Source organism: Triticum urartu, chromosome 2A (assembly GCF_056163025.1).
Source record: "Triticum urartu cultivar PI428250 chromosome 2A, HENAU_Tu73, whole genome shotgun sequence".
Lineage (NCBI taxonomy): Eukaryota > Viridiplantae > Streptophyta > Magnoliopsida > Poales > Poaceae > Triticum > Triticum urartu.
In genome coordinates this window covers 56,892,451-56,912,002 of record NC_141874.1, presented here as the reverse complement: position 1 = coordinate 56,912,002, position 19,552 = coordinate 56,892,451, and the positions used below count along the sequence as shown (strand labels likewise).

The 19,552-nt window shown below is 46.8% G+C and overlaps 2 pseudogenes; both read left to right on the top strand.

Annotated features, from left to right (window-relative positions):
- Positions 1 to 1,349: 1,349 nt before the first annotated feature.
- Positions 1,350 to 2,485, top strand: LOC147983700 (uncharacterized; annotated as a pseudogene).
- A 6,002-nt stretch (positions 2,486 to 8,487) lies between these two features.
- Positions 8,488 to 13,013, top strand: LOC147983699 (uncharacterized; annotated as a pseudogene).
- Positions 13,014 to 19,552: the final 6,539 nt, after the last annotated feature.

Here is a 19,552-nt window from a genome sequence, read left to right as displayed (position 1 = left end):
CGGCATCTTCATCTTCATGATCATGCCCTTCGTCTTGATCTTCCTCATCATCATGTACGACATCTTCTACATGATGACTGTGTACAGCATCACCGTCGTGATCATATCCTGGAGATTCTTCGTCTTCTCGCCCGCCCTCGCCGCGATGGTACTTGTCTTGTTGCCCTTCCTTATTTCTTGCCCGGACCCGGCCATGGACGACTTCATAGTCATCTTCATCACCTTGCCACCGATAGCCATCCATGAAACCACGCAAGAGCAGGTGGTCCCGCACCTGCCCGGAATCCGGGTCCGCAATAAGGCTCTTTAGCTTGCATCTTCGACATGGACATCTTATCTCCGTCTCGTTCTTTTGAAGCATCTTGGCCTTCGCGGAGCTCAAAAACCTATTCACGATGCCTTCAGTCATCGTGCGGACCATGGTCGCCTGCGGGGTAGAGCAAAATGATATTTTAGAACCAAGAAAAAATTTGACATGACCTTCCCTAAAAATAGGACAAAAAAGAATGCATAGTGCCAAAATTCTCGCCGAAACGGAAATGAATCAAAACATTCCGGCAAAATATTGGCAACTATTGCATTTCAAATACCGGTACCTTCAAACACAAACATATATGCAACACCACAAACATAAATAGATCTAGCTAGGCCACAAAAAGTGCATGTGCACGTTGTTGGAGCGAGTTAGGGAGAAAAAAAGTAGATCTACATCATCAAGATAGCTTTCCCCTTACTTACCTATCAAAAAAAGGTAATTTCACCACTTAATTTTGATGAATCTATGATGGAAATGAGGTGAGGAGGAGGAGGCAGCCAGCTTGGAGAAGGAGGTGGAGGGAATGAAGTGGGGAAAGTGAGTGGGTAGGTGTGGGGCTGTCCAAAATATCTTGTTGGGGTCCCAGGTTACTAATGGCGCACCACAAACAAATATGCCATTAGTAACCCTGGTTACTAATGGCGCACCTGCAGGTGGTGCGCCATTAGAAGTTTTGCAAAAAAGTAAAAAAAATAAATATATATAATAATGGCGCACCGTGTAATAGTGCGCCATTACTAATTTAAACTAATAATGGCGCACTGTGAAACGATGCGCCATTAGTAGTTTTGCAAAAAAAAGAATAAGAAAAAAATTACAGTAATGGCGCACTCTCTGCCTGATGCGCCATTACTAGTAATACTAGTAATACTAGTAATGGCGCATTATCGACTTGATGCGCCATTAGTATGTATGGAAAAATGGAAAAAAAATTAATACTAGTGGCGCATCCTATTTCTGGTGCGCCATTAGTATATAGTAGTGGCGCACTACTTCCCTGATGCGCCATTAGTATCAATCCTATCTATAGCCCTTTTCCTAGTAGTGGTCCGCAGATGGTGGTACAGTGCCACCTCCACCGACAAGTTCATGCTGGACCACCACCGCCGCCAGCCCTTGCTCCCGATCCTCAGCCAAGTCGTCGACCCGCAGCCGCAGGAAGCCAGCCTCTTGTTTTCCTTTGACGCTGGTGCAGGCCAGCAAAAACTCTGCCCTGTCGTCCGGACATACGACTACGGTAAACTGCAGGCCGCCTGTGATGGCCTCCTCATTGTCTCCCACGGATCCATGACGGATGAGTTCATCTGCAACCCGGTGACCCGCAAGTCTGCCCGCCTAGCAAAGCCTCAGGCCCAACAGGGTTATTACCACCAGATTATCGGCTTCTACCGGCACCAACCATCTGGAGGAGAATTCCGAGTTCTATGGATCTATAGTCCGGCAATCTACAATGCATACGACACAAATTACAGAACTTTCTACTACGTCATAGCGGTGGGATCCGATAATACAAGATACATGAGACAAGGATGCATACCACAACCAACATCCTCGCCGCCTTCCTTGGAGCTGGCGTTACGTGGGGCTCTGCCTGATTCGTCCCAATATCCACCAGTTCACCACCGTGGGGGCCTGCACTGGCGACTTAAAGGATACCACGGCTGGGATGCCGACTACATAATGGTGTTCAACACATCAGCTGAAACATTTCGGTTGATGTCTTGTCCTGCCCGATTGGGCAACTGCTTATAGGAGTCATTGCTGGAGATGAATGACACTCTTGCTTTGTGCAGCATCAGTAGTGACAAACACACCATAGATGTTTGGGTGGTACAGGATTACGATTCCGAGACCTGGTCTTTCAAGCATCGGATTAATTTGACCGGGGTGGATCCATCAGCGCTTGTTGATCCAGAGGTGACAATGATCCCTAGGATGGCTGCTCTCAGTGAGGGTGTTCTGCTGATCCAGTTCACTCGTAGGCGTGTGTTGCATTTTGACATCGATGGCAAGTTCTTAGGATATGTGAAGAGCGAAGATGACCAAGAAATCGACTAATGGGTTACCAATCATTACCTCCGAGGGAGCGTTATTCCCCTTCCACTTTCCCATGAGATGAGAGAAGAAGATGGTGCAAGTCAGGAGCCTCCATTTTTCGTTGGATTGTAGGATACAGTGCTTGATCCTGATGTTCTACACTGCTGGTTTACTTTGCCAATGGACTATCTATTCTGTACGAGCCTTGCCTTTTGTTCTTAATTGGTCTTTTTAGTGCTGCTTGTAGAACTGAACAATTTGGATGGTAGCAGAACACCTCTGCTATCATCATTTGGTGTCTATTATCTTGCCTTTAGCATCATGTTTAAGTTCCGAACTATGCAGAATGTTTGCTACTCCCTCCGTTCCAAAATAGATGACTCAACATTGTACTAACTTTAGTACAATGTTAGTATAAAGTTGGGTCATCTATTTTGGAACGGAGGGAGTATATGACTAGTATACTTTATACCCCTCGTTTACTTCCAGTTTGCATTTTTTTAGAACCAAGAGAGGTATGGTTGCAATTAGGAACAGATAATTCCTCCTAGCCATTTTTGATCCTTGCTCAGTGCACAATTTTGTCCTAAGCACCTGACATGGTTGCTCGTGCTCCTTCTGTGGCAATGCTTTATTCAGGCAAACTTGCACAACTTAGTTCAGTTTGGTACTCAGCACAACTTTGTGTCCATTGATATTTCAGTACGGTTATTGTTGAAAATCATAGCAAGTAATTTTGGTTCCTTTGCTTTGACATATTTTGAGAAAGAATCGTACTGGTTCCTGGTCCCTCTTTGCCTGAATAAATATTTTTAATTTACATAGTGATAATTAACTTGATTAGTCAATGCTTTTTTATCTGAACTCTTGGGTCATATATGGAAAATTCCAGCAGTTCCAATGTTTTTTGTGTGGGTAGACATGTATAATTCTGCATATTCCTCTTCATGTGGATTAACTCTTCAAATGTTAAATTCAGCCTCAACAATTTAAAATATGATATATACTTCTAGGGATGCCTAATAAGATCTCAGATAATCTCAATGGTCAACTTCATTGTTTTTCATCATCTGATATTACCCTAGGTTACTGTGTGAAAAACAATGCGAAAGGAACTTCCCAGAATGAAAGTGGAGACCTCTCTTACTGATGCGATAACATTCCCCTAGTCAACGATGATGCGATCTATTTGCAGAATTCTTTATTCTTAAGATGCTTCTATCCACATGATTTGCAGAGCACATTTTCCTTCGAGGTTATACTGGCAGCTTGAACAACTACGTACCATGAATATATGTAGTGCAAGTGGGAATACGTACATTTATATTTTTCCTGTTTCTTTTCCTTGTTTCCAAAAGAACTGAACAACATATGGCGCTATGCTTAAAGCAAATAGAACTACGGAATGATTCCTAGACTTTGTCTTGCATCTTTGGATCAAAATGATATTGTTATAGGTTCGAGGGTTATGTAATATGAGATTTAGGTGGTCTTTGTTGAGAAACAGGTTCCATGCGTACAACTATGGATATGATCTAGTTGCAGCACGTTCACGAGCACCCTAGTTGTCAGACAATGATCTTTGTTAGTACTAGTACTATGCTCACGGGAGCAGCTCCGGACATGTCTTAACGGAAGGCAATGATGGTGTTCAGTCTTCTGGCGTTTTAGTGTTTCCTCTTGCGATATGTAATTTGTAAAGCTGCTCGTGTGTCAGACTGAAGAGCTCTTGTTCATCTTGCGTCTTAGCCTTAATTTGTACGTGCTGCATGGTATGCCTGTACTTGTTAACAATGCATCTTGGGTAGGCAGCCAATCTTGTTGTACTCTACCGGTGTACCTGAACTGAGCTGAGCTCTCAACTGTGTACTTAGACTTTGCTTTCTATGTAAGCAGTATGGTAATCCTGATTTTGCTGGATGGATGGAAGGGTGGATGGATGCTAAACGCTAACTACGAAGTATATGATCAATGGAGACCTGCCTGTGCATAGTGTTTTTTTTTTCTCCATTCTCATATAGTTTCAGAACTTTTTAGAATATTTATCATATAGTTCCAGTTCAGAACATAGACAGTCGAACCTGCATATTTTTCTTAGGGTGGAACCTGGTCATTTTCCGATAGTATGAACAAAAAACACATGCAAACTATGAGAGTGGTGGTTTGGATCCCATGCACATTTCAGCTCAGTTTTCCGAAAAGCAAAAATAAAAGTTTTTTGCTTTCTTTTAAATCTCACATATGCATACATGAGGACGCGCTATATACAATTTCATAATAAATTAGTTCACTTATGCTCTGTATAAATAAAAATTATGGATCTACAATACTCCATCCGTTTCAAAATAGTACTTGAAGTTATATAATACTCACATAGAGCATTATGAATGCCCACCTTACCGATGGAACAAGAGATCATAGGAACACCTGGGCCCCAAGTTTCGTTTGCATCTTTCCTTGGAATGGATAGCTGGATATAATAGCCGTAGGTTTCTTGAAATACAAAGGTGAACATGATTCCACACATACCCACATGAATAGTAAATTAAAAAAAAACTGGAGAACTATTAAAAATTCTGAAATTTCGGGGTAGGAAACTTAGTCGACCATTCTACTCACGTGTTAAGTTTCGTGTTGTATTGACACCCATGGTATTCTTAGTGAAGAAAATACAATTGGGACTATATTATTCATCAAATAATGTTTTTTAATATAGCTTTGATTTTGTCATTTTTGCCCAGACCACGGATGTGATTTCTTCGTGAACCTTCATATGCGAGTATACGGGTTGACTATGTATACTACAAAAAAAATCGTATGCTCGTTAACACAAAGCTTAGACGGGAAGCCTGACTGGAAGGAAGACCGGATTCTTCAAGCTCAGAATTGGAGCAGAAATTCTAGACAAATGTGGAACGTAGATGTACCCTCAAAATCAAAATCTTTCTTTGGAGACTCATGCAACAATCCTTGGCTACTGCTGACTTATTGCATCACATAAACGTGTCAACTGAAACGAGCTGCGGCCTATGTGGAGCTGTGGACTCTTGGCAACATTCCCTACTCCACTGTTACATGGCTCGCTGCGTGTGGGCACTACTTGATCCAAATCTGGTTGAGGTCATTGAAAACATTAGGGAAACAGATGCAAAGATGTGGGTTTTTTCTATGCTAGATGGAATCCACATGATGACTTCGTTCTTGTCCTGGTCATGCTTTGGGCGATCTGGCACTCCAAGAGAAAGGCATTGCATGGGCAGATTTTCCAATCGCCATTTGCAACACATAATTTTGTTAAAAGTTACATGAGGGAACTAGCCGAGTGCAAACCTAAGAAAACACAAGTGACTACACCAGTACTGCAGAGATCGAGCCTGAGATGGTTACCGCCCCCAGCGGGGGTTGCCAAGATACGAGTTGATGAGATGTTTCGAAGGAATCCAACGAGAGCACTTTAAGTGTTGTATGTCGGGATGCAACTGGCAAATTCTTGGGAGCGTCTGCTGTTAGGGTGGCAAAATAACTGAAGCGGCATACCTTGAAGCTTTGGCTTGCCTGGAGTCACTAGGGCTAGCACTGGACGTCCTCTTATCCCAAGTCTTGACCGCCTCCGATTTCCAGGTTGTGATTAACGGTATTCATAGTGGCACAGGAAGCTCTTATTCAAACATTGTAAAGGAGATCAGAACTACGGCTCCCCAGTTCGAGATGTGTTCCTTCATCTTCGAAAGAAGAGCTAGCAATGTTGATGCGCATAGCCTTACTAAACACGCTTTCGGGTTAGACTTAGGGTGTCATCTTTGGCTCCTTAACCCACCAGACCTCCATTGTATTCCTATGAACATTGTTTGATTAATAAAGTGTGTTTAGATTATAAAAAAGCTATCTCTTTTTTCTTATTCAAAATATCTCAAGAATATGGCATAAGTAGGAGCTTTTATAGCATCAGTAACGGTGTATGCATATAGAGCTTCCACAAAGCTTCTGAAAAGGAAAAGATGCATTAAGTTCATCATTAGTAGAAGATCCTTTCGTTTATTGAAGGTAGTCTTTTTACCTTTGTCTTGTCTTTACCTTTTTAAGCAGTCCCTGCTTTTTCTTGATGCTTTCTTTTGGACTCTGATAAGTCCCAAACGTTTGGGATTTGCCCATGGCAAATCAAACATTTTTTGTGGCAATTTATATACGCGAGGGATGGTAAGTTTAGCTGCTAAGCATGACAATTCCGCCCTCAGTTTGTTTTTGCCCGGAAAATTGTCGTGCTTGTCAACTAAACTTACCATCATCGCGTCAACTAAAGTTGCCATAAAAATGTTCGATTTGCCATATGGGCAAATCCCAAACTTTCGGGATTTATCATTTATGTTTCTTTTTTGTTGAGGTTTATCAAATTTTCCTTTAGGCTTTCTCAGAGACTCGGGTTTCCTCTTCATTTCATGCATCAATTGTTTCAACATGTGAACCAATTTCTTCAGTATATTCTATATCTTCTCTCTTGATCTATGCATCTTGCTGCGGGGTGTCTTCCTCGGCATAAGCTTGTGTATCCTTGAGTTCTTCTTCCTCGTTCGCCATCGCCACAGTCCACCCCTGCGCTGCAACAACCACGGGGTGAGTAACTACTACAGGGAGAGGGTGCTGCGACCTAGCACCCATGATGTTGGAAATGACGGGCTCCAATGCTACAACTGGCACCCACCGATGATGGATATGACATGCACATGTGCTATGGCCAGCACCCGCCGATGCTGGAGACAACGTCGCCGAATGCCTCATGCTGCAAGCGGCACCTGCCGGTGCTAGAGACGCGGCCACCAAATGCTTCAAGCTCGGGCGATCTTGGAGACGACGCATCACCCGGAAGACTCGTGCTACGGCTTTGCACGCGACACCGATGCTACAACCGCCATTGTCCCTGATGCAAGCAGTGTTTCAACCCATCGACATGGGAGACGGGGTGGGTGACAAGATATGTGTAGTGTCGTGCCGTGAGGAGGGAGAGGGACCTTGGCTCTCACTCCCATGGAGCAAGTGGCTTATTTTGCGAGGGGAATGAGAGGGAGGATGCGGCCTTTTTTCACATCATAGGATGACGACGGCCGCGTGGCCCCTGATCCAACAGGTGGAGAGGTGAGCGATCCACACCTCAAATCGGGCGACCGACGTAGAGCTTTGGCTTTCGTTTTCTTACACAATGTCGTGCAATTCTTGCACCACATTATGGTCCATATAGCTGCATTATTTGATTCTTTAAAATTATTATTATTGTATTTCATTATTCAAGCATATAATTTCACTGTGAAAAGGGCCAGACGGGATAGGGGAGACCCAAACCCTACCACCGCCGGCCCTTCAATTCCCAATCTATCCCACCCGGACACAACTAATTGCTCGCCGGAGTGTCCTCTTCCCCGACGCCGGTAGACAGATTCGCCGCCAAAACCGGCCGTGCGAGGTGATCTCGGAGCACGCTGTCCACCGCGTTCTGATTCATTCTTCCTCTCCATCTATCGATTTTCCCTCAAATCGTTCTTGTTTTCATGTCTAGAGTCGCCGGAAAGCGTTTCCGCCGCCGCAGGGGGTTCGCAATGCCACCATAGCTCGCCATCGTCCACCCCGCCCCATGATAAACCTTCTCGCCCCTCGGTGTCCCAGGGATCCGTCATGCGCCATCCTTATGTTTCCTCTGTTTATTCTTAGTTGATTGGAATCTGATCTAATAGAGCACCAGCGACCAGTCATCATGCCAGGCAGCGGAGGCGCGACCGTCCTTGATGATCTTCCAGAGTGGATCATTGTCGAAGAAATCCTCGTCTGTTGGCCGCCTAAGGACATCCTCCGCTGCCGTGTTGTGTGCAGGCGGTGGCACGGTGATCAGGGTGGACGACACGAGCGGTCTTTCGGACCGGCTCATGGCCCACTCGGTCCGGGCCGGCTCGGTCCTAGCCCGATGGAAAAAACAGCCGGTCCGAGCTGTAGATTCCAGCCCGAAATTTTGTCTGTTCGGTCCGGGCTTTCACAGAGCCAGCTCGCAGGACCGAGAAACCGATGCATTGGCGTGGCGGGAGCATGGAGGCGGCACGGTGAGCACCGAGTGGGGCGTGGCTGGGGCATGCGGGCGGCATGGCGGGGGCATGACGGGGCTGTGGCGAGTGCGTGGCGACCCAGGCATGGCGGGGGCGCAAGAAACTGTCGCCGTCTACGTCCGCCACCATGGGGCCGTCGTCCGCGCGGCCACTGGATACTCTGGCCCTGGTAACCTTGTCCATTGGATGCGCCAGACTCGGATTCATCGTCTCAGCCAAAGAAATCGACATGGGAGGTCCTACATCGCCGCATCGATCATCGTTCCTTTCATCGCAGTCCACCGGCCGTCATGCCAAATTCGTCGCCGTTGAGCTGCCATTGGTGATCTTCTTGGTTCCTCTAGCTTCCTTTGGTTCTTCTGCAGCTTGCGGACATCTCGCCGATGAGCTACGCTTCCTCTAGCCGGAGCAGCCGCCGTCGGAGCTCCAGTACGTGCTCTGCCTTGTGTCTTGGCCGGTCCTCTTGGTCCGGCCCGGGCTTTGCCGCCGCCTGTCCGGTCCCTAAAAACAGGATCGCCAGACTGGTCGGTCCGATCCGGCTCGGTCCGCCGGCGGCCGATCCAAGTGACGGCTCGGTCAGGACCGGACTGGCCCGGACCGTGTCCACCCTGACACGGTGCCACCTCCACAGACAAGTTCATGTTGGACAACCACCACCACCAGCCCTTGCTCCCGATCCTCAGTCACGTTGTCGACCCGCAGAAAGGCCACCTCCTGTTTTCCTTTGACGCCAGCGTACACCGGCAAAAGCTCTGCCCCGTCGTCCGGACCTACGACTATCGTAAACTCCAGGCCATGTGTGACGGTCTCTTCATCGTCTCCAATGGATCCATGGCAGATGAGTTCATCTGCTACCCGATCACCCGCAAGTACGCTCGCCTTTTTTTAGAAAAGGAGGATGACCCCCGACCTCTGCATCTGGAAGATGCATACGGCCACTTTATTGATTATTCTCGAGGACCTTACAAAGTATTACATCAATGTGTCTGAATCCACCATCTTGGCAACATTTGCCACTACTCCTATCCAATATGATGAGGGGTGCTAGCCGGGCCACTACCCAGACCACTCACAGCCTAACATCAAAAGCCAGACGCCGAAACACATTCGGAAGCCCCAGCCAAGCCACATACCGGGTCTGGGGCATAATCCGGTCAGACGCACTCGTGTGTCGTCGCCGCCATCTTCCACAAGTCCGTCTTCAGATCAAATTGAGGCTTCTACCTTGTCTGGCCACTCCGCCATTGACGCCACCATGACGCCAAACAGCAACCTCCTCCTGCGCGAGTCCATCTCCGTGCATCGGACGTCGAGCCTCCACAGCGCCATGCCGCCGCCATCCGCTGCCATCAATGTGTGAGATGGAGCACCGCTCCACCATCCCCCCAGCCAACACTTACTCCAAAACAACGCCCCCAGGAGAACCGGAACGCGTCGGAGGAAAAGCGGAGGCTTGGGCGAAGAAGGGAACGCCGTCGGCCGCTGTCACCGACCCCAAATAGCGCCCGCCACCACCCAGCCCTCAAGGCGGCGCCTTCAAGAAGGTCGCGGCGCCAAAGACGCCGCCGCCGCCCACCGGAGTTAGGTTTTCACCCGAGAAGCTAGGTCGTGGGGAGTGGAAGGGCAGACCTTGACAGACATCTCCATGAAGAAATCGGCGCCCGCGGGCGTCGTCGTCGTCGCGGCCGGCCGGAGCCGACCCGGGTTTCCCCCGATCTGGATCCCGACCACCAAAATCGCCTGCATCCCATAGGCAGGCCATCCAGCACACCCAGTGACTCGCAGGAGAAGCGCACCGAGCAGGGAAGAAGGCCAGCAGCCAGATCTGGCGCCGCCAGCCGCCAAGGCAGCCACGCGAGGCCCCAGGCCACCGGAGATCTGTCGGCCGCCCGACCAGATCGCTGGCACCACGCCAACCCCACTGCCACCGCAGGAGACAGGGAGCCTCGCCAGGGGCTGCCGCCCGGATCCGAGACCCTCCGATGCAGATCGGAGCGGAGCTGGCCCCGCTGTCGCAGTCCCAGACCGCGCCCCAGGCATGGCCCGGCGCCAGCCTCGTGCGGCGCCGAGGAGAGATGGAGGGAGGGAGGTTACGCCGGCGGGAGGGGAATCACCCCCTGAGACGCCCGCTAGGGGCGGCGTGGGGGCGAGGGGAGGGGCAAAGATTGGTGAGCGACATAGAAGATATGGGGTGCACGCCTAGCGAAGCATCGGACAGAATGTGGTTTTTACCACCAGATTGTCGGCTTCTACCAGCACCAACCATCTGGAGGAGAATTCCGAGTGCTATGGGTCTCTAGTCCGACAATCTACAACGCATACCACCCAAATTATAGAACTTTCTACTATGTCATAGAGGTGGGATCTGATAGTACAAGATACATCAGGCAGGGATGCATCACACAACCAGCAGTCTTATCTTCCTTGGAGCTGGTGTTACGCAGGGGCCTGCCTGATTCGTCCCAATATCCACCAGTCCACCACCATGGCGGCCTGCACTGGAAACTTGGAAAATACCATGGCTGTGATGCAGACTACATAATGGTGTTCAACATAGCAGCTGAAACATTTCGATTGATGTGTCGTCCTGCCCGATTGGGCAACTGCTTACAAGAGTCATTGCTGGAGATGGATGACACTCTTGCTTTGTGCAGCATCTGAAGTGACAAAGACACCATAGACTTTTGGGTGTTACAGGACTATGATGCTGAAACATGGTCTTTCAAGCATCAGATTAATTTGATTGGTATGGATCCATCAACGCTTGTTGATCCAGAGGTCACAATATTCCCTAGGATGGCTGTTCTCAGAGGGGGTGAGATGCTGGTTCGGTTTACTCATAGGGGTGTGTTGCATTTTGACGTCAGTGGCAAGTTTTAAGGATATGTGAAAAGCCAAGATGGCTAAGAAATTAATTTGTGGGTTACCGGGTATTACCTGCTGAAATATGAGGTGGGCTTTAGGCCCATCTAACAATTTCTGGAAATCTCTAAGGGCATGTGGGTTTATTGGCACTAGGTGTAGTGGGAAGTTTAGTCCCACCCCGGAAGTTGGAGAGGAGTTGGACCTCCTTATAAGGGTTTCTCTTCTACATGCTATTGGAGCTTGAGAAGAGAAGAGGCCCTCGCGCACTCCTCCTCCTCCACCGTCCGCCGCGGGTTGCGGGAATGAGCCGAGCCGAGCTCACACCTACACGCTTATTTTTGCCTATCGGTAATGGAGAGTTTTCTGACAGCTGGGCCACGATCTGAGATGTCGGATCGTGGGCTGTCACGGACTCGGACATGGGTCGAGCCCATGTCTCTCCAAGCATGGTGTCTCCTAACCCTAGCCACCATGATTAGATCGCACCTGCTCCACGCGCATGCCCACTGTCATTCCTTTGCTGTTGCTGCCGCCGGTGACTCCATCCCGCCCGCCACGTACACAGTCGACGGGAGAGCAGGTCTCTGAAACCCCGCCTCTCCAGATCCTGTACAAGAGAGGGGCGAATAGGTTTTTGGGAAGCGACTACGCGACTGCTCGCTGTTTGTCTACTTCCTCTACGTCTGCGTCGCCCTCATCATCACCATGTACACCGACGCCGAACGTGCCGCCGCTGAGAAAGTTGAAGCCGACAAGAAGGCCGCTGAGGACGTAGCAGCTGCCGCCACCGCCGCCGCGGTTTCTGCCTGGCCCATCGGAGGGTATAACTCGTTTATCCCGCTCCTGTTTATTACTGTCTTAGCGGTACTTGCGTTATGTGTAGATGTATCTACTGTTAGCGTAGTATGTGCTTTCTGATCCAATATTAGCATGTTGTTAATTCTGTCAGTGTCATATGCTACTGATATATTCTTGGATTAAATTAGTCGAAAAATTGCCTATTTATTGAAGAATCCAGAAACCTATTTCATGTAGGAATTTTCGGCTGGTGGCTTTGCTGCAGAACGGAAATCGGATAATTTTGCCAGTACATATTTTAAGCGTTGGCAGACAAAGACTACCTTATGGCTCACGACTATGAACATGTTCTGGGTCACCGGTGTCCCTTCGGGAACGATTGCTCCTGAATAGGAGAAGGCGTTCAAGGAAGCCACCGTCGTGTTCCTCGGAGCAGTTCTTAGCGTGATCGGAGATAAGTTGGTCGACGCATATTTACATGTGCATGTCGCCAAGGACTTGTGGGAGGCGCTCGAATCTAAACTCGGGCCACCGATGCTGGGAGCGAAATGTATATTATAGAGCAGTTGCACGATTACAAGATGGTTGAAAACCGTCCTGTACTGGAGCAGGCTCATGAGATAATATGCATCATTAAGGAGCTTGAGCTTCTTAAGTGCGATTTACCGAGCAAGTTTGTCGCGGGCTGCATAATCGCTAAGCTCCCTAATTCCTGGAGGAACTTTGCCACCACTCTAAAACATCAGGGGCGTGAATTCTCAGTGGAGGATGTCATTGGCCATATGAGTGTTGAGCAGAATTCGAGGGCAAAGGACTCGCGCGGAAAAGGGGCCGAAGGGACTTCTGTCGCCAACATGGTGAACCAGAGGAACTTCAACTCCCACAAGCCCAAGGGAATGAACGGCGTCTAACACAATACCGACTTGAAGAAGAAGGGTAAGAAGACCTTCAAGAAGAACAAGAAGGATGAGGGTTGCTTTACTTGTGGTTCGGTTGAACATTGGGCCAACAAGTGCCCAAACAAGTTTAAGAAGTCAGGACAGGACTCCAAGTCTGTCAACATGATTGTGGGCAACAATGAGAATAGTGCATCTGGGTACGGTAATTTATTTACTGTTTTTCAGTGTTTCAGCCCACCGATTGGTGGGTGGACACAGGTGCAGGCGTTCATGTATGTGCTGACATTTCATTGTTTTCTTCTTACCAGGTCATAGGCCATGGGTCCGTATTGATGGGGAATGGCACGAGTGCTTCTGTTCATGGGGTTGGCAAGGTCGATCTGAAGTTTACTTTGGGAAGGATCGTGCAGCTGAAGAACGTGCAGCATGTCCCCGCCATCAAGAACAACTTCGTTAGTGGCTCCCTTCTATGTAGAGAAGGGCTTAAGTTGGTCTTCGAGTCTAATAAATTAGTTGTTACTAAATATGGACTATTTGTTGGAAAAGTTTATGAGAGCAGAGGGATGTTCCGCCTTTCCCTCACTGATTTTTGTTATAAAGTCGTGAACCATATTCATTCGAGTGTTTATGAATCTGAAGTTTGGCATTCACGTCTTTGTCATATTAGTTTTGGTGTTATGACGTGCCTAGCTAAGTTGGATTTAGTCCCTAGTCTCATTTTAGCCAAAGGTTCTAAGTGCCTTTCATGTGTGCAAGATAAGCAACCTCGCCAGCCTCACAAGGCTGCGGAGGAGAGACACTTGGCACCATTAGAACTCATACATTCTAATCTTTGTGAGATGAACGGTGTGTTGACTAAAGGTGGAAAGAAATACTTCATGACATTGATAGATGATTCCACTAGATATTGCTACGTGTATCTGTTAAATACTAAAGATGAGGCTCTACACCACTTTAAAATCTATAAGGCAGAAGTTGGGATCAACTTGAAAAGAAAACTAAACGAGTCCGATCAGATCGTGGTGGAGAGTACTTCTCGAGTGAGTTTGATTCTTTTTGTGCGGAACACAACATTATTCATGAGAGGACGCCTCCCTATTCACCCCAGTCAAACGAGGTTGCCGAGCAGAAAAACCATACTCTAACTGATTTGGTTAACGCCATGTTAGATACATCAAGTTTATCCAAGGCATGGTGGGGGGAAGCTATATTGACGGCATGTCATGTCCTGAATAAAGTTCCGACAAGGATAATGAGATCACTCCCTATGAGAAATGGGCGAAGAGAAGGACAACACTCTCGTACTTGCATACTTGGGGCTGTCTGGCGAAAGTCAATGTGCCAATCCCCAAAAAGTGTAAGCTTGGACCAAAAACTGTGGACAACGTTAATTTGGGCTACACTAAGAACAGAGTTGGCTATAGATTACTAGTAGTGAAGTCTAAGGTACATGACCAGAAGGTCGGTACAATTATGGAGTCTAAGGATGATACATTCTTCAAGGATATTTTTCCTATGAGAGATAGGCAAAGCACTTCTAGACAGGAATCTAAGGAGACTCCGAGCCTTCCATCCCTATGGAATATTATGAACGAACACATGATGATAATCCCGAGGAGGATGACGAGCAAACCCTTGGTAGGGGCAAGAGACAAAGAACTGCAAAGACCTTTGGTGATGATTTCTTCGTGTACCTCGTGGATGATACTCCCACTTCTATTTCAGAACCGTATGCCTCTCCAAAAGCTGACTACTGGAAGGATGTGGTCCGTTGCGAGATAGATTCCATCATGGCTAATGGGATAAGGGAGATCACTGAGCGTCCCTATGGTTGCAAACCATTGGGATGTAAGTGGGTGTTCAAAAAGAAGCTTAGGCCCGATGGTACGATTGATAAGTACAAGGCTAGGCTTGTGGCCAAGGGATATGACCAGAAAGAAGAGGAAGATTTCTTTGATACTTATTCACCTGTGTCGAGACTGACTACCATTCGAGTATTACTCTCGTTGGCGGCCTCGCATGGTCTTCTCGTCCACCAGATGGATGTTAAGATGGCTTTTCTGAATGGAGAGCTAAATGAGTAAATCTACATGCAACAGCCAGATGGCTTTGTGATAGATGGTCAGGAAAGAATGGTGTGTAGGTTGCTAAAATCTTTATATGCCCTGAAACAAACACCTAAGCAATGGCATGACAAGTTTAATACAACTCTGACATCTGTTGGCTTCGTTGTTAATAAAGCTAACAAATGTGTATACTATCGCCATGGTGGGGGAGAAGGAGTTATACTGTGCTTGTATGTTGATGACATACTGATATTCGGAACCAACCTCAAAGTCATTGAGGAGGTCTATTGGGGAACATAGTAATTTCAAAAAAAATCCTATGCACACACAGGATCATGGTGATGCATAGCAAAGAGAGGGGAGAGTGTTGTCTACGTACCCTTGTAGACCGAAAGCGGAAGCGTTAGCACAACGCGGTTGATGTAGTCGTACGTCTTCACGATCCGACCGATCCAAGTACCGAACGTACGGCACCTCCGAGTTCAGCACACGTTCAGCTCGATGATATCCCGCGAACTCCAATCCAGCAGAGCTTCACGGGAGAGTTCCGTCAGCACGACGACATGATGACGGTGATGATGTTGCTACCGACGCAGGGCTTCGCCTAAGCACCGCTACGATATGATCGAGGTGGAATATGGTGGAGGGGGGCACCGCACACGGCTAAGAGATCAAGAGATCAATTGTTGTGTCTAGAGGTGCCCCCTGGCCACGTATATAAAGTAGTGATGGAGGGGGAGAGGGCCGGCCCCTATGGCGCGCCCTGGAGGAGTCTGAGGGAGTCCCGGATTAGGGGGTGTCCGGATAGCCGGACTATACCTTCAGCCGGACTCCTGGACTATGAAGATACAAGATTGAAGACTTCGTCCCGTGTCCGGAAGGGACTTTCCTTGGCGTGGAAGGCAAGCTTGGCGATACGGATATGTAGGTCTCCTACCATTGTAACCAACTCTGTGTAACCCTAACCCTCTCCGGTGTCTATGTAAACTGGAGGGTTTTAGTCCGTAGGACGAACAACAATCATACCATAGGCTAGCTTCTAGGGTTTAGCCTCCTTGATCTCGTGGTAGATCTACTCTTGTACTACCCATATCATCAATATTAATCAAGCAGGAGTAGGGTTTTACCTCCATCGAGAGGGCTCGAACCTGGGTAAAAACATTGTGTCCCTTGTCTCCTGTTACCATCCGCCTAGACGCACAGTTCGGGACCCCCTACCCGAGATCTGCCGGTTTTGACACCGACAGAGTCCTACTTCCACCGGGAGTAGGACTCCCTCTTTTTCCTAGTTGGAGTAGGAGGGGGAAAGGAAGGGAAGGAGAGAGGGGGAAGGAAAGGGGGCGCCGCCCACCTCCTTGTCCAATTCAGACTAGAGGGGGAGGGGGCGCGCGACCAGCCCTAGCCGCCCCTCCTCTTCTCCACTAAGGCCCATATTGGCCCATTAAACTCCCGGGGGGTTCCGGTAACCCCCCGGTACTCCGATATATGTCTGAAACTCCCCGAAACCATTACGGTGTCCGAACATAGTCGTCCAATATATTGATCTTTATCTCTCGACCATTTCGAGACTCCTCGTCATGTCCGTGATCACATCCGGGATTCCGAACTACCTTCGGTACATCAAAACACAAAAACTCATAATACAATCGTCACCGAAACTTTAAGCGTGCAGACCCTATGGGTTCGAGAACTATGTAGACATGACCAAGACATGTCTCTGTTCAATAACAAATAGCGGAACCTGGATGCTCATATTGGCTCCTACATATTCTACGAAGATCTTTATCGGTCAAACCACATAACAACATACGTTGTTCCCTTTGTCATCGGTATGTTACTTGCCCGAGATTCGATCGTCGGTATCTCAATACCTAGTTCAATCTCGTTACCGGCAAATCTCTTTACTCGTTCCGTAATACATCATCTCGCAACTAACTCATTAGTTACAATGCTTGCAAGGCTTATAGTGATGTGTATCACCGAGTGGGACCAGAGATACCTCTTCGACGACCGGAGTGATAAATCCTAATCTCGAAATACGCCAACTCAACAAGTACCTTCGGAGACACCTGTAGAGCACCTTTATAATCACCCAATTACGTTGTGACGTTTGGTGGCACACAAAGTGTTCCTCTGGTAAACGGGAGTTGCATAATCTCATAGTCATAGGAACATGTATAAGTCCTGAAGAAAGCAATAGCAGCATACTAAACGATCAAGTGCTAAGCTAACGGAATGGGTCAAGTCAATCACATCATTTTCTAATGATGCGATCCCGTTAATCAAATGACAACTCATGTCTATGGTTAGGAAACTTAACCATCTTTGATAAACGAGCTAGTCGAGTAGAGGCATACTAGTGACACTCTGTTTGTCTATGTATTCACACATGTATTATGTTTCCTGTTAATACAATTCTAGCATGAATAATAAACATTTATAATGAAATAAGGAAATAAATAATAACTTTATTATTGCCTCTAGGGAATATTTCCTTCAGTCTCCCACTTGCACTAGAGTCAATAATCTAGTTCACATCGCCATGTGATTTAATACCAATAGTTCACATCACCATGTGATTAGCACCCATAGTTCACATCATCATGTGACCAACACCCAAAGGGTTTACCAGAGTCTATAATCTAGTTCACATCGCTATGTGATTAACACCCAAAAGAGTACTAAGGTGTGATCATGTTTTGCTTGTGAGAGAAGTTTAGTCAACGGGTCTGCCACATTCAGATCCGTATGTATTTTGCAAATATCTATGTCAACAATGTTATGCACGGAGCTACTCTAGCTAATTGTTCCCACTTTCAATATGTATCCAGATTGAGACTTAGAGTCATATGGATCAGTGTAAAAACTAGTATCGACGTAACCCTTTACGACCAACCTTTTGTCACCTCCATAATCGAGAAACATATCCTTATTCCACTAAGGGTAATTTTGACCGCTGTCCGGTGATCTACTCCTAGATCACTATTGTACTCCCTTGCCGAAATCAGTGTAGGGTATACAATAGATTTGGTACAAAGCATGGTATACTTTATAGAACCTATGGCTGAGGCATAGGGAATGACTTTCATTCTCTTTCTATCTTATGTCGTGGTCGGGATTTGAGTCTTACTCAATTTCACACCTTGTAACACAGGCAAGAACTATTTCTTTGACTGTTCCATTTTGAACTACTTCAAAATCTTGTCAAGGTATGTACTCATTGAAAAAACTTATCAAGCGTCTTGATCTATCTCTATAGATCTTGATGATCAATATGTAAGCAGCTTCACCGAGGTCTTTCTTTGAAAACCTCCTTTCAAATACTCCTTTATGCTTTCTAGAAAATTCTACATTATTTCCGATCAACAATATGTCATTCACATATACTTATCAGAAATGTTGTAGTGCTCCCACTCACTTTCTTGTAAATACAGGCTTCACCGCAAGTCTGTATAAAACTATATGCTTTGATCAACTCATCAAAGCGTATATTCCAACTCTGAGATACTTGCACCAGTCCATAGATGAATCGCTGGAGCTTGCACATTTTGTTAGCACCTTTAGGATCGACAAAAACCTTCTGGTTGCGTCATATACAACTCTTCTTTAAGAAATCCATTAAGGAATGTTGTTTTGACATCCATTTGCCAGATTTCATAAAATGTGGCAATTTACTAACATGATTCGGATAGACTTAAGCATCGCTACGAGTGAAAATCTTATCATAGTCAACACCTTGAACTTTGTCAAAATCGTTTTTCAACAAGTCTAGCTTTGTAAATAGTAACACTACTATCAGCATCTGTCTTCCTCTTGAAGATCCATTTATTTTCTATGGATTGCTGATCATCGGGCAAGTCAACCAAAGTCCACACTTTGTTCTCATACATGGATCTCATCTCACATTTCATGGCCTCAAGCCATTTTGCGGAATCTGGGCTCATCATCGCTTCCTCATAGTTCGTAGGTTCGTCATGGTCAAGTAGCATGACCTCCAGAACAGGATTACCATACCACTCTGGTGCGGATCTCACTCTGGTTTACCTACGAGGTTCGGTAGTAACTTGATCTGAAGTTACATGATCATCATCATTAGCTTCTTCACTAATTGGTGTAGTAGTCACAGGAACATATTTCTGTGATGAACTACTTTCCAATAAGGGAGCAAGTACAGTTACCTCATCAAGTTCTACTTTCCTCCCACTCACTTCTTTCGAGAGAAACTCCTTCTCTAGAAAGGATCCATTCTTAGCAACAAATATCTTGCCTTCGGATCTGTGATAGAAGGTGTACCCAACTGTCTCCTTTGGGTATCCTATGAAGACACATTTCTCCGATTTGGGTTTGAGCTTATCAGGATGAAACTTTTTCTTATAAGCATTGCAACCCCAAACTTTAAGAAAAGACAACTTTGGTTTCTTGTCAAACCACAGTTCATACGGTGTCGTCTCAACGGATTTAGATGGTGCCCTTTTTAACGTGAAT